Consider the following 12,806-nt stretch of genomic DNA (forward strand, 5'->3'; position numbering starts at 1 on the left):
GGAAGCCGAGCAGCTTTCCGGCCGGGACGTCGAAAACGCACTTCTCCGGGTTGAGCTTGACCTTGTACTTGCGCAGGTTGGCGAAGGTTTCCTTCAGGTCGTCGAGGAGCGTGCGGTGCTGCTTGGTCTTCACCACGATGTCGTCCACATAGACGTGAATGTTGCGGCCGAGTTGCGGCAGCAGGCATTTCTGCGTGCAGCACTGGAAAGTGGCGCCGGCTTTCTTCAAGCCAAACGACATGGTGATATAGCAATACATCCCGAAGGGCATGATGAAGGACGTCTTCAGGGCGTCGGCTGGGTCCAGCTTGATCTGGTGATAGCCGGAGTAAGCATCCAGGAAGGATAGGAGCTCACACCCGGCAGTGGAGTCGATGACTTGGTCGATCCATGGGAGGGCGAACGGGTCTTTGGGGCAGGCCTTGTTTAGGCTGGTGTAGTCGATACACATGTGCCAGGTCTTGTTCTTCTTCAGGACTGGGTTGGCTAGCCACTCGGGCTGAAACACTTCCATGATGAAGCCGGCCGCCAAAAGCTTTGTGACCTCTTCATCGATGGTCCTTCTCTTCTCTTCGGAAAAACGTCGCAGGGGTTGACGGACGGGCTTGGCATCCTTGCGGACGTGTAGTTTGTGCTTGGCGTACTTCCTCGGGATACCCGACATGTCCTTTGGGATCCATGCGAAAATATCCTGATTCTCACGGAGGAAGTCGACGAGCTCGCCTTCCTATTAGCTGCCGAGGCGGGTGCCCACGACAACGTACCTGCTGTAGCTGGGATCTTCCGGGTTCAGCTTCACCTTCTTGGTCTCCTTGGAGGGCTTGAATGTGGCCTCGTCGGCCGGCTCCTCGGCCGAGACTGGTGCGGCCAATGCTTCTTGGGCCAAGGCGATGATCCGGTCGAGCTGGCGCCGCTCCTCGGCCACGACCAGCAACTCGGCCAGCTTGGCACCATCCCGGGCGCACTCTATGGACCTGGCAGCTTCATCCTCAGGTAGGCGTAGTGGGGAACTGCCATGAACTTGGCGAGCGCGGGCCGGCCCAACAGCACGTGGTATGCGCTGGACAGGTCCACCACCTCGAACCAGACCGGCTCGCGTCGGAAGTGGCTACTGTCGCCGAACAGGACGTCGAGCCGGACCTGGCCGATCGGGAAGCAGGAGAGGCCGGGAACGATGCCGTGGAAGACCGTCCGGGTTGGCTCTAGGTCCTTGGCCTCGAGGCCGAGCTTGGTCATGGTGTCGCGGTAGAGGATGCTGATGCCGCTACCGCCGTTGATAAGAACCAAGGAAAACTTGCACGTGCACCGAGGCGCGACGATGGTGGGGTCGAGGACGAGGGCGTAGCCACCCGGGTTCGGCATGATGGCCGGGTGGTCCTCCCGAGTCCAGGTGACCGGGCGCTCCGACCAGTGCATGTATTCCGTCTTGGCGGGGATGACGGTGTTCACCTCCTGCCGAAGGAGGCGCTCGTTGCGCTTGTCATCGCCGAGGCTGGTGAAGATGGCGTAGGTCGCATTCTGGGCCGGGTAGGCATCATCGCGCATCGCGCCGCCAGCTGGTGGCGGTGGCGGAGGCAGAGGCGGCTGCCCCGCTCCCGGAGCCGGGGCCGGAGGAGGCGGGACATTGCCCCTCATGATGCGCTTGGTGTTGGCGCACTGACGGAGTGTGTGCATGGATGGCCTCGCGCCGCTCTGGTGTTTGCAGGAAGCGTCGAGCATCTCCTCGAAACTTATGGCGGGTTGCCATGCCGTCTTGCCGGTTTGCCGGCGTTTGGTGGCCTGGTCGTTCGCGGGCGCCTGCTCGGCGGCCATGATGAGCCGGTTGTCGTAGCGCTGGGCCGACTGGTCGGCCTTGCGCTTGTTGTTCTGCTGGTTGTGCTGCTGCCGGCTTCCTTCGCCGGCCAGCTTCGGCGGGGCGCGGGGGGGGGGGGGGGGGAGGGGACCCGCTTTGCTTTGCCGGCTTCAGCCAGCGCCACCTGGATCTTCATGGCGGAGTCGGCGTTGGCGTACTTGTCCGCCGTCACCATGAGCGCGGCCATGGTGGCCGGCTCGGAGCGCAGGAGCTTGTGCTTGAGGAGCGTGCCATCCCGGCACCCGTTGACGAAGTATTGGATCGCTTGGACTTCGTGGACGCCCTCGCAGCTGTTCCGGAGCTTGGTCCAGCGTGCGAGGTACTCGCGGCCGGTCTCCGCCGGACCCTGCACGCACATGGCGAGCTGACTGGGGCGGCCGGATCGCTTGTACGTGCCGGTGAATTTGCGCACGAAGGCTTGCTCGAAGTCGACCCACCCGTTGATGCTGCCCTTCGGCAGACTGTTCAACAAGGTGCGGGCCTACCCCTGGAGCATGAGAGGCGCGTAGCGCACAGCGAGGCAGCGGTTACCGCCGACGATGCCGATGGCGGTGGTGTAGTCGGTGAGCCAGTCCTCCGGCTTCACGGTGTCGTTGTACTTGGGGGTGTCGCGTGGGAGAGTGAACCCTTTAGTAAAGGGCTCACCCCGGATGCGTGGCCTGAAGCACGCAGTCCGACGGGGCCGGTCTCCTCCATCTCCTGGGAGAGGGCGAGTCGGTTGAGGCGGTTACGGGCGTCAGTGTCGTCGATGGCGCGCGGGCCCAGCCGGTCGGTGACCGCGCCGCAGGGGGCCGGGTCGCCTCCAGTCGGACGCCGGCTGGGTTGGAGCAAAGGGTCGAGTCAGCGTCGGACCTCCGAGGTCGGCTCGTCACCCAAGCCGCCGGCGGACGTCGGGGCGGGGTTGCGCCGGGTCCAGGTGCGGCCGGAGTGTGCCTCGCCGGGTGGAGAGGATGCCGTGTGCTGGATGTCGCCGGGTCCAACGACGCGGGTGGAGCCAGATCTGGCTGGCTTGGTGAGTTGGTTGAGGCGGTCCTGCTGCGCGTTGGCCGCAGCGAGGAGGTCGTTCACCCTCTTGAGGCGGTCCTGCAGCTCTTCGCCTGTGAGCTGGTCCAGGCCGACCGCGGCCGCCTGGGCGGCGCGCATGTTCTTCACGGGAGTCTCGTAGACAGGAGGGATGGTGCCAAAAGCGCGCCCGATCGCGCCGCCCGGGGTCCGCACGTCGGCGACCCAGCTTGGCTCGGGCGCGACAGGCGTGAAGCCATAGGCGGCGTTGCGCTCCAGCTGAGCAGAGTCGAGGCGACGCTACGTGGCGGCGAGTGACCGAGCGTCTCGGTGAGGTCCAGCAGGCACTGGCGGTCCTCGTCGACGCGAGTCCGGGCCTCGGCGATGTTGGAGGCGTTGATGTCGGTGCCGATGGGAACGCGAAGGCTCTACATCATGGCACGCAGCGGGTTGGACGGGCTGGCGCGCTCCGCTGCGGCCTTGGCTTCGGCAGCCTTCCTTGCCGCGCTCGACGAGGAAGAGGCGCCGGTGTCGGTGACGAAGACCTCCACGCAGAGGTCCATTGCCCTGGCGGAAGTGCCACCGCCGAGGGAAAGAGGGGAGTCGGAAAAGTCAAGTACCTCGCTGGGGTACTCGTCGGCCGCAGGCGCATCGGAGATGCGCAGCGCGGCGAAGGAGGTGGCGAGTGCGTCGATGACATCGTCCGCCAGCGTGACGGGCTTGTCGGAGTCGGAGAGGAGCCCCGTTTGAAGCATGCTCCCGGCCAGGACCTCGAGCTGCCCCACAGTGGGCGCCAACTGTCGTGGTGGGCGCACGGCAGATGCCAAGGGATGGCTGAAGATAGGAGGAGGCTTGAGGGCGTTGGTGGGCTCCAGAGGCGAGGTCGGCATGAGCGAGCACGGGACGCAAGACATACCCAGGTTCAGGGCTCTCCGGAGAGATAACACCCCTAGTCCTGCCAAGTGTAGTTGATATGTATCAGTACAGAGTTGCTTGTAGAGCTGTATGGAGGAAGAAGGAAGGATGGCCAAGGCTTAGGCTGCTCCCTCTCCTCGGGTGTTGCCTGCTAGGTGTGTGTGAGTGAGTGGGTGTCTTTCGTGCTAGTCGCCTGTGCGAGTGAGAGTGTTGCCCGTATGCATGAGGGCTCCTGGGGGGTTTTATAGGTCAACCCCCTAGGGGTACAAGGGTAATGTTAAAAGGCCGTAGGGCTGGCTTGTTAGTGTCCAGGAACCCGGTGCTGGGACCCGCCGAGTGCCAGGTCTCGCCGAGTTCCCCGGGCACGGGTCCCATGCACCTGGGGCACTATGCGCCGTCTTGTCGATCGTCAGGGCGTGGCCGAGTCGAGTCGGCTACAGTGGCGCTCCGTCAGGTCGCCGCTTGGTGGCGTCATGGGTGACGATGATTGCACTGTTGCCACGCCGGCCCTGGTCAGCGAGTAGGTGGGGGGCACTGTTGCCACGCCCGGCTGACCAGAGGAATGGGTGGGGCACTGTGGCTTTGGTCATCAGTTGGTGGAGACTCGTCCCATCGTACGGCCGGGATGGGATAGCCGCTGACCTTTGGCCGAGTTGGAGAACACGCCCAGGGTGGAGCTGGCTTTGTGGGGAAGTCTTGAGTTGGTTGTTGGGGCCGAGTTGAGGAGTCTGGACGGGTTGGAGAGTTTGGCCGGGTCGAGGGACTTGGCCGAGTCGGGCGACCCGGCCAAGCGCGAGCCGGCTTGAGGCGTGATGCTAGCCCCGATGTTTTTGAAAAGGATCCGGGTTCCATTGCCTGCCCGGGGTTCATCCCCCCGACACTCCCGGAGGGGGAACTCGAACCATCATCATCACCAATGATCCTCTCATCGAGAGGGGGTCAATCTCCATCATCATCTTCACCAACACCATCTCCTCTCAAACCCTAGTTCATCTCTTGTATTCGATCTTTGTCTCAAAACCTTAGATTGGTACCTGTGGGTTGCTAGTAGTGTTGATTACTCCTTGTAGTTGATGCTAGTTGGTTTATTCGGTGGAAGATCATATGTTCAGATCCTTAATGACAATTATTACTCCTTTGATTATGAACATGAATATGCTTTGTGAGTAGTTACATTTGTTCCTGACGACATGGGAGAAGTCTTGTTATAAGTAATCATGTGAATTTGGTATTCGTTTGATATTTTGATGAGATGTATGTTGTCTCTCCTCTAGTGGTGTTATGTGAACGTCGACTAGAGGACACTTCACCATTGTTTGGGCCTAGGGGAAGGCATTGGGAAGTAATAAGTAAATGATGGGTTGCTAGAGTGACAGAAGCTTAAACCCTAGTTTATGCGTTGCTTCGTAAGGGGCTGATTTGGATCCACATGTTTCATGCTAGGGATAATTAGATTTATGCCCCTAGTTGTGTCCCACTCGTCTGTTTTACCCCTAATTCCCAAAAGTCACCGGTTATGTCCAAATCACTTTGCTCCTCTTATGCTTTTTCCCTTTGACCGTTGACCGTCAGTTTGAAAACTTCATAACTAATTCATACTAAATCAGAAAATTGCAAACAAGATACCAAAATGTTCAGAAAAACATCACCTATATGTTAGTGTCATTTGCATTCATGAAAAAAGTGTTGGAAAGTGCCCATCCGAGTTTTAGCTATTATGCTACCACCATTAATAGTAAAATCTAAAAAAGTTCAAAAAAAATCAAAAATAATTTGGTGGCAAAGAATGACAAATGTTTTAAGTGCCTGCCAAGTTTCATCAGGGAATAACATTCGTGGGTGCCGCGGCAAAAAAAAAACAATCAGCACTCCAAAATAGATTATTTTTTTCCACGACTTCCATGAATGTCGTTCCCTAATGAAACTTGGCAAGCACTTAGAACACTTGTCGTTCTTTGCCACCATATTTTTTTGAATTTTTTTAGAGTTTACTATTCATGGTGGTATCAAAAGAGCTAAAACTCGGATGTGCACTTTCCAACACTTTTTTCATGAATGCAAATGACACTGACATATAGGTGATGTTTTTTGAACATTTTGGTATCTTATTTGCATTTTTTTGATTTTGTATGAATTAGTTATGAAGTTTTCAAACTGACGGTCAAACGGTCAAAGGGCAAAAGCATAAGAGGATCGAAGTGACTTGGACAGAACCGGTGACTTTTGGGAATTAGGGGTAAAACAGATGAGTGGGACACAACTAGGGGCATAAATCTAATTATCCCTTCATGCTATGGTTAGATTTATCTTAATTCTTCTTTCGTAGTTGCGGATGCTTGCGAGATGGGTTAATCATAAGTGGGAGGCTTGTCCAAGTAAGGAAAACACCCAAGCACCGGTCCACCCACATATCAAATTATCGAAGTAATGAATGCGAATCATATGAGCATGATGAAAACTAGCTTGACAGTAATTCCCATGTGTCCTCGGGAGCGCTTTGCTTTATATAAGAGTTCGTCCAGGCTTGTCCTTTGCTATGAAAAGGATTGGGCCACCTTGCGGCACCTTAGTTAATTTTGTTACTTGCTACCTTTTACAAATTATCTGTTACTGATAATTTCAGTGCTTGTAGAGAATACCTTGCTGAAAACCGCTTGTCATTTCCTTCTGCTCCTCATTGGGTTCGACACTCTTACTTATCGGAAGGACTACGATAGATCCCTTACACGTGTGGGTCATCAAACCATAACATGTGAATTTATTGCTACTTTATCTGGATGAGTTTTATGAGAAAGACTTGATGTTATGATGCTAGGAAAAGTGATTGAAATTATCATTGATCAAACTTATGCACTATGCTAGCATTCACACTTCATAAATTATTTATTTTATCATTTACCTACTCGAGGACGAGTAGGAATTAAGCTTGGGGATGCTGATACGTCTCCAACGTATCAATAATTTATGAGTGCCATGTTTACAACAATTTTATATGGTTTTGGTATGATTTGCATGGAACTAGACCGGACTGACGCTGTTTTCAGCATAACTACCGTGGTTGCAGGGTTGTTTGAGAGAGACCATCTTCATCCTACACCTTCCATGGATTGATCAACCTTAGGTCATCCACTTGAGGGAAATTTGCTACTGTCCTACAAAACTCTGCGCTTGGAGGCCCAACACGAGTCTACAAGAACAAGTTGTGCAGTAGGCATCAGCGTCTAAGCTGCCACACACCTACAGTAAAATGAAGAATTTCCATCATGCAGTTGGAATTGGATATGATATGATCCATGTTTGTAAGAATAATTGTGTTCTGTTCCGAAAGGATTATGCCAACTGTAGTGAATGCCCAAAATGCAAATCATCAAGATGGAAAGATGGTGATGTTGTGAAGAGGATTCCTCATAATGTTATGACACATTTTCCAACTATACCAGGATTGCGGAGGTTGTTTCATGATGCTGAAACAAGGGAGGATGTATTGTGGCATTCTAGGAACCAAGAGTACAGAAATCAGAATGTAATGAGCCATCTATCTCATGGTAGTGACTGGATAAGCTTCAATCATAAACACAAAAAGTTTGCTGCTGAGCTGAGAAACATTAGACTTGGCTTAACTACAGATGGATTCAAACCATTTGGCCACCAGTGCGCCACATATAGCATGTGGCCAGTGCTTGTTATCCCTTACAACATGCCACCAAATGTATGCACCAAAGAATCAAACTACATGATGGCCTTGCTCATCTCAGGTCCAAAAAAGTCATGGAAAGGATTTTGATTTATTCATGGAGCCTCTTGTGGAGGAACTTCAACAGCTATGGAGGGGTGTTCTCACTCGAGACCTATATAGCAGCCCACCAGCTGATTTCTTTCAGTGTGCTGTTATAATTTGGTGCGTCCATGATTATCCAGCTTTGTGCACTATGTCAGGGCGAACGACACAAGATTGCAATGCATGTGTTCGCTGTGACAAGAATCCACTGTCATACGCAATACTTAGTAAGATCTATTACATTGGACACCGCCGTTTCCTTGCCAAGGACAAGCCGTGTCCTACAAAATACCGAAGACATGTGTTTGATACATAGCATGAAATCCGTGATGCGCCAAAGACGCTCACCGGAAATGATTTGCAAGAGGAATTAGAGAACGTCAGCATATTACACCCTCCTGATAATGGTAGCGGGAAAAGGAAGCGTGGCAGGGCAAAAGAGAGATTATTGTTTACCCGCAGGTCCACTTTGTGGGACTTGGAGTATTGGAATGATTTGGATCTGTGGCACAATCTTGATGTGATGCACATCAAGAAAATTATATGTGACATCATTATCGACACACTTCTTAATATTGAAGGCAAGACGAAAGATACCTTAAAATCTAGGATTGATTTGACACACCTGGGTATTAGATCCGATTTGTAGGTGAAAGATGATGGTGCATCACGGGATATGGCACCAGCTGTGTACGTCTTGGACAAGGGTAAAAGAAAAGAATTCTGCAAGGTCCTATCACATGTGAGATTCCCACATGGATTTGCTTCCAACCCTGAAAGGAGAGTCAGTGCATATGGAAACAAGGTACAAGGGTTGAAAACTCATGACTGCCACGTCCTACTTCAAAGGGTTTTACCTGTTATCCTTAAAGGATTGGGCCTCCCTGACTTATACAGAGCAGTTGCAGAGTTGGGACAATTCTTCAGGGAACTCTGCAGTAGAAATATCAGGATAGATGCTTTGGAGCGTCTTAGAGACAAGATACCACTATCCTATGTGACCTTGAGAAGATATATCCTCCGGCCTTCTTTGATGTGATGGTGCATTTGGCTGTTCAGCTACCTGACGAGGCACTACTTAGAGGTCCAATACAGTATGGCTGGATATACCATATTGAAAGGCGGCTAGGAACTTTTAAGGGCTATGTTAGGAACAGAACTAGACCCGAGGGTTCCATTGGAGAGGCCTACATTGCTACAAAAGCGTTGACATTCTGCTCAAAATACATTGAAACAGCTGATCAACTTAGCAAAAAGGTGGGTGAAGACAATCCCGAGCTCAATGCTTTCGATTATTCTGTTCGAGTTACAGGGAAGAGTCGACAAGATGACAAACCTAAAGATTTGGACAAAATGGTTTGGTATGTGTTGAATAACTGTCCTGAGATTCTACCTTATATCAAGTAAGTGTTAAGTACTGTAGCTTATACATCGTAATCAACTAAACTAGCAGCACATTCTCATATTAGATGTTTGACGCGATCACTATCTTGTGCAGCATCTACAAAAAGGAATTACTGCCATAAAATCCAGGAAACGTTGACAAACTAGTTATGGCAGGATTTGCCAAATGGTTCAAGAGCTGTGTAAGCTTTTGAATTGCATAGTCAGTTTTTTTAATATATTGAGTAACTAAGATGATCAGCTTGTCTATTTTCTAACCATAAGTTAAGAAGATGCGGGAGGATGGGAAGGCAGTTAATGATGCCCTTTACGCACTAGCAATGGGTCCTGATACTCGGATAAGACATTATGAATCTTGTGTTGTTGAAGATGTGCGCTACAACACCTTGCACGCGACGGAGGTAGGAAGACACAAAATAGTGCCATCATGAGCACAAAAACGCACGATGATGAGACAACTAAAATGTATGCTAACATAACAGACATTGTTCAATTGTAGTATATCTCTAGTTTCGAGGTTCATTGATGTGTGGTTCTTTTCTGCTATCATTGGTACAACCTGTTTTCCAGGATCGCAAAACCCAACACTGATGATTATTTCAAATCCACCATTGTCAAGGCAGCATACCACACCAATGAGCTTTTTATTTTGGCAAATCATGCAACACAGATATTTTTCTTGGAAGACACATTTGCATGTAGCAATGACTGGAGAGTATTGCAAAGGTTTGAGCAGAGGAATTCGTTTAATGAAGTTGCACAACAAGATGATGCTTACACTGCTCCTAATGTAGAAGATTCCACAGATGTTCGTAGTATCTTTGAGAACCATCACGTCAATAACGTTGGCGAAAAGATACCCTGTCGGCCTATGGACGTACGAGGGTTGATTAATAAGACGCCAACTTTCGAGGACATTGAGGATGAAGAAGATGACACTGGGGGGGAATTACGATTCAGACTGATACACATGGCGAAGATGTTGATGCTGCTGTTGCGGATGATGATTAGATTGCTTTTGTCACATTTTCCTGTGTGAAGACAACTTTTTATCTACTATGTGAAATTGTGTTTGCTATGACAACTGAAACCTGATGAAGTTGTTGTTTAATATTTAGATGTGAGAACATCACTTATTACGTACGTTGATTTGTGTTTGGTGATTGTATGACGACAAAAACATGATGAAATTTTTGTTTAGTTGTACTCATATTTGGCTGTGAGACTTGTATTTGATGGCATAGTTTGTTGTTGGACTGCAATTTGCTCTACGTCTTCGAATGGGAACAAAGCTGACCTGACAGGCCTCTGCTAATTTATTTATTTATTAGCAAAATAGCCTCAACTATTTATTTATTTATGAGCAAAAGGGGATACCCCCCGATTTCCATTAATAGAAATCATTAGATGTTCACAACACTACACCCAACCTGCTAAACAGGTTTCATTCATTACTAGTTTCTGCAAAGTGCTCATGCCATAGCCACTGAATACATCACGAGTGCTACATGCACTGCAAATAAAGAGACAATCATCCTACAGAGCACACCGATCTTGCCCATTATCTTCGCAAGCTCTTTCATCTCCTCATTGTTGTCAAGGCCGTTCAACAGCTGTTGCTTGGCCATGATCAGATGAACTGCATCTTTAACCTTCTGCTCTGCATCTTCCTCTTCCGTCGTTCCTTCAGTTACTTGTCCACCACCCCAACCTGCTGGTATTGGGATCCTCGGCTAACCAAATGATCAGCGTAGTTCCATTCCCCACACCGGCAACTTCCAAGAAATACAAATCACACGAATCTTCCCTTTTCTGCACAAATCAAATTGGAAGATCATCAACCAAACTATTAAAAAAATCAGCAATTGAAAGCAGGCGAACAACACTTAAACATGTTATTACCCCATGATTCAGGCATTTGTAGAAGACTCGGCCAGGGTTGAGGATTGTAGTTGAGACGCGACGAATGACTCTGCATGATTTGCAGAAGTGGCACCACACCAACGGCAGTGGGTTGCGATGAGCAACCGGCTACGGTGACTGTTCCGGCGCGGGTGTGATGAGACCCACAGGTGATGGTACGGGTGGCGACTTGGCGCATATCTGGTTGTTGCCTGCTGAAGAGCAGCTAGACGAGCCGGACATGGTTGCTGCGGCCAGAGCTTCTGATGCTAGGCAGAGTAACTAGAGAAAAGGAGAAGCGAATGTTGGATATGTCAGTTTCATTACTTGCAGAGTAGCATAGCACTATATATAGTCATAGTCTAGGTTTGGATTCGAACCAGCTATAGGAGGACGTCTCTCTTTTTTCTAAAACTTAGCAATGTCTCTTTACTGGTAGACTAGCTTGTTCTGTACGCCTTCTCAAGTCTTTGGTTTTTGGGAATGTTATGTGGCGAACGTTCCGTGGGGGGAGGACGGCAAACGAACGCATTTTCCTAGCAGTTTTAGTTGCGACGCAACATCAAACGGTGGCAGTTTCGGGAATGTTATCTGGCGAACCAGCCCAGTTTTTCTTTTCTTCCTATAAAAAAATATGCTACATGGTGTCGGCTTAGTCAACAAACGATTGTGGCAACCTTGACCATTGGATTGACATTCAATGCCTGTCATTTTTCTTCAATCTCTTCTTCCTCCAGCCGCCAAAGCCAAACCAGCACCGGCGGGACCAAGCAACTAAGCTTGGAGATGCCCCAGAAGGCATCCCCTCTTTCTTCTAACGAGCATCAGTATTTTACTTGGAGCTGTATTTTTATTCGTCACATATCATGAGTTTTGCTTGGAGCATCTTGTATTATATGAGACTTTGCTTCTTTTGCTTTTTAGCTTGTGTCGTCTATCCTTGTTGGACGCACCTATTTGAGAGAGCCAAAATTATGCTATGATTTGTTAGAATTGCTTTGTGTGCTTCACTTAAAAAAATTGAGCTATGGAATTGCTCTAGTGCTTCACTTATATCTTTTTGAGCATGGTGTGATTTAATATTTTTGAAGAAATGCTCTCATGCTTCACTTAGATTTATTTCAGAGTGAGTAATTTTTTGAAGAAACTCTCTCATGCTTCACTTATATTATTTTGAGAGAAGAAAAATTTTATGCTCATGTTCTTCACTTAAATTTGTTTAAGCTTATCAAAAGCAACATATGAAACTAGTTCCATAGTGATTGATATTCAAGAGGGATATAATAAAAACTGTCATGAAGATCTTTCCACAAATTAAACTTGATTCTCTGTACTCCCTCCGTTCCTTTATATAAGGTGTATTTGTTTTTTTGAAAGTCAAACGAGGCCATGTTTGACCGAGTTTTTAGAAAAATATATCAATACCCACAATACAAAATTTATATCATTTGATCCATCATGAAAAGTACTTTCATATTTTATCTATTTAGTATTGGATATGTTGTAATTTATTCTATAATCTTGTTCAAACATTCAAATGGTTTACTTGCACGAAAAACAATACACCTTATATTCTGGAGTGGAGGGAGTAATAGTTTTGAGATATGGTGATAGTGATATGTGAGTCATGTTGGTGAGTAATTATGCTTTAGTAAGAATATTGGTGTTAAGGTTTGTGATTCCCTATGCAAGCACAAAATTCAATAGTTATGCAATGAAATTACATCCTACTTATGGTGCATTATTCAGTGTTAGTTATGCTTAATGCTCGCTTATGTGATCTTTCGTTTCTTGGTTGGTTGCTTCTCAATCTATTTGCTAGCCTCCACTTGTACTAAGTAGAAATACTACTTGTGCATCCAAAATCTTTAAACCCAGTTTTGCCATATGAGTCCACCATACCTACCTATATGCGGTATTTTTGTGCGGTTCAAAGCAAATTAGTATGTGCCA

Source organism: Aegilops tauschii, chromosome 7 (genome assembly GCF_002575655.3).
Source record: "Aegilops tauschii subsp. strangulata cultivar AL8/78 chromosome 7, Aet v6.0, whole genome shotgun sequence".
In the NCBI taxonomy this organism is placed as follows: domain Eukaryota; kingdom Viridiplantae; phylum Streptophyta; class Magnoliopsida; order Poales; family Poaceae; genus Aegilops; species Aegilops tauschii.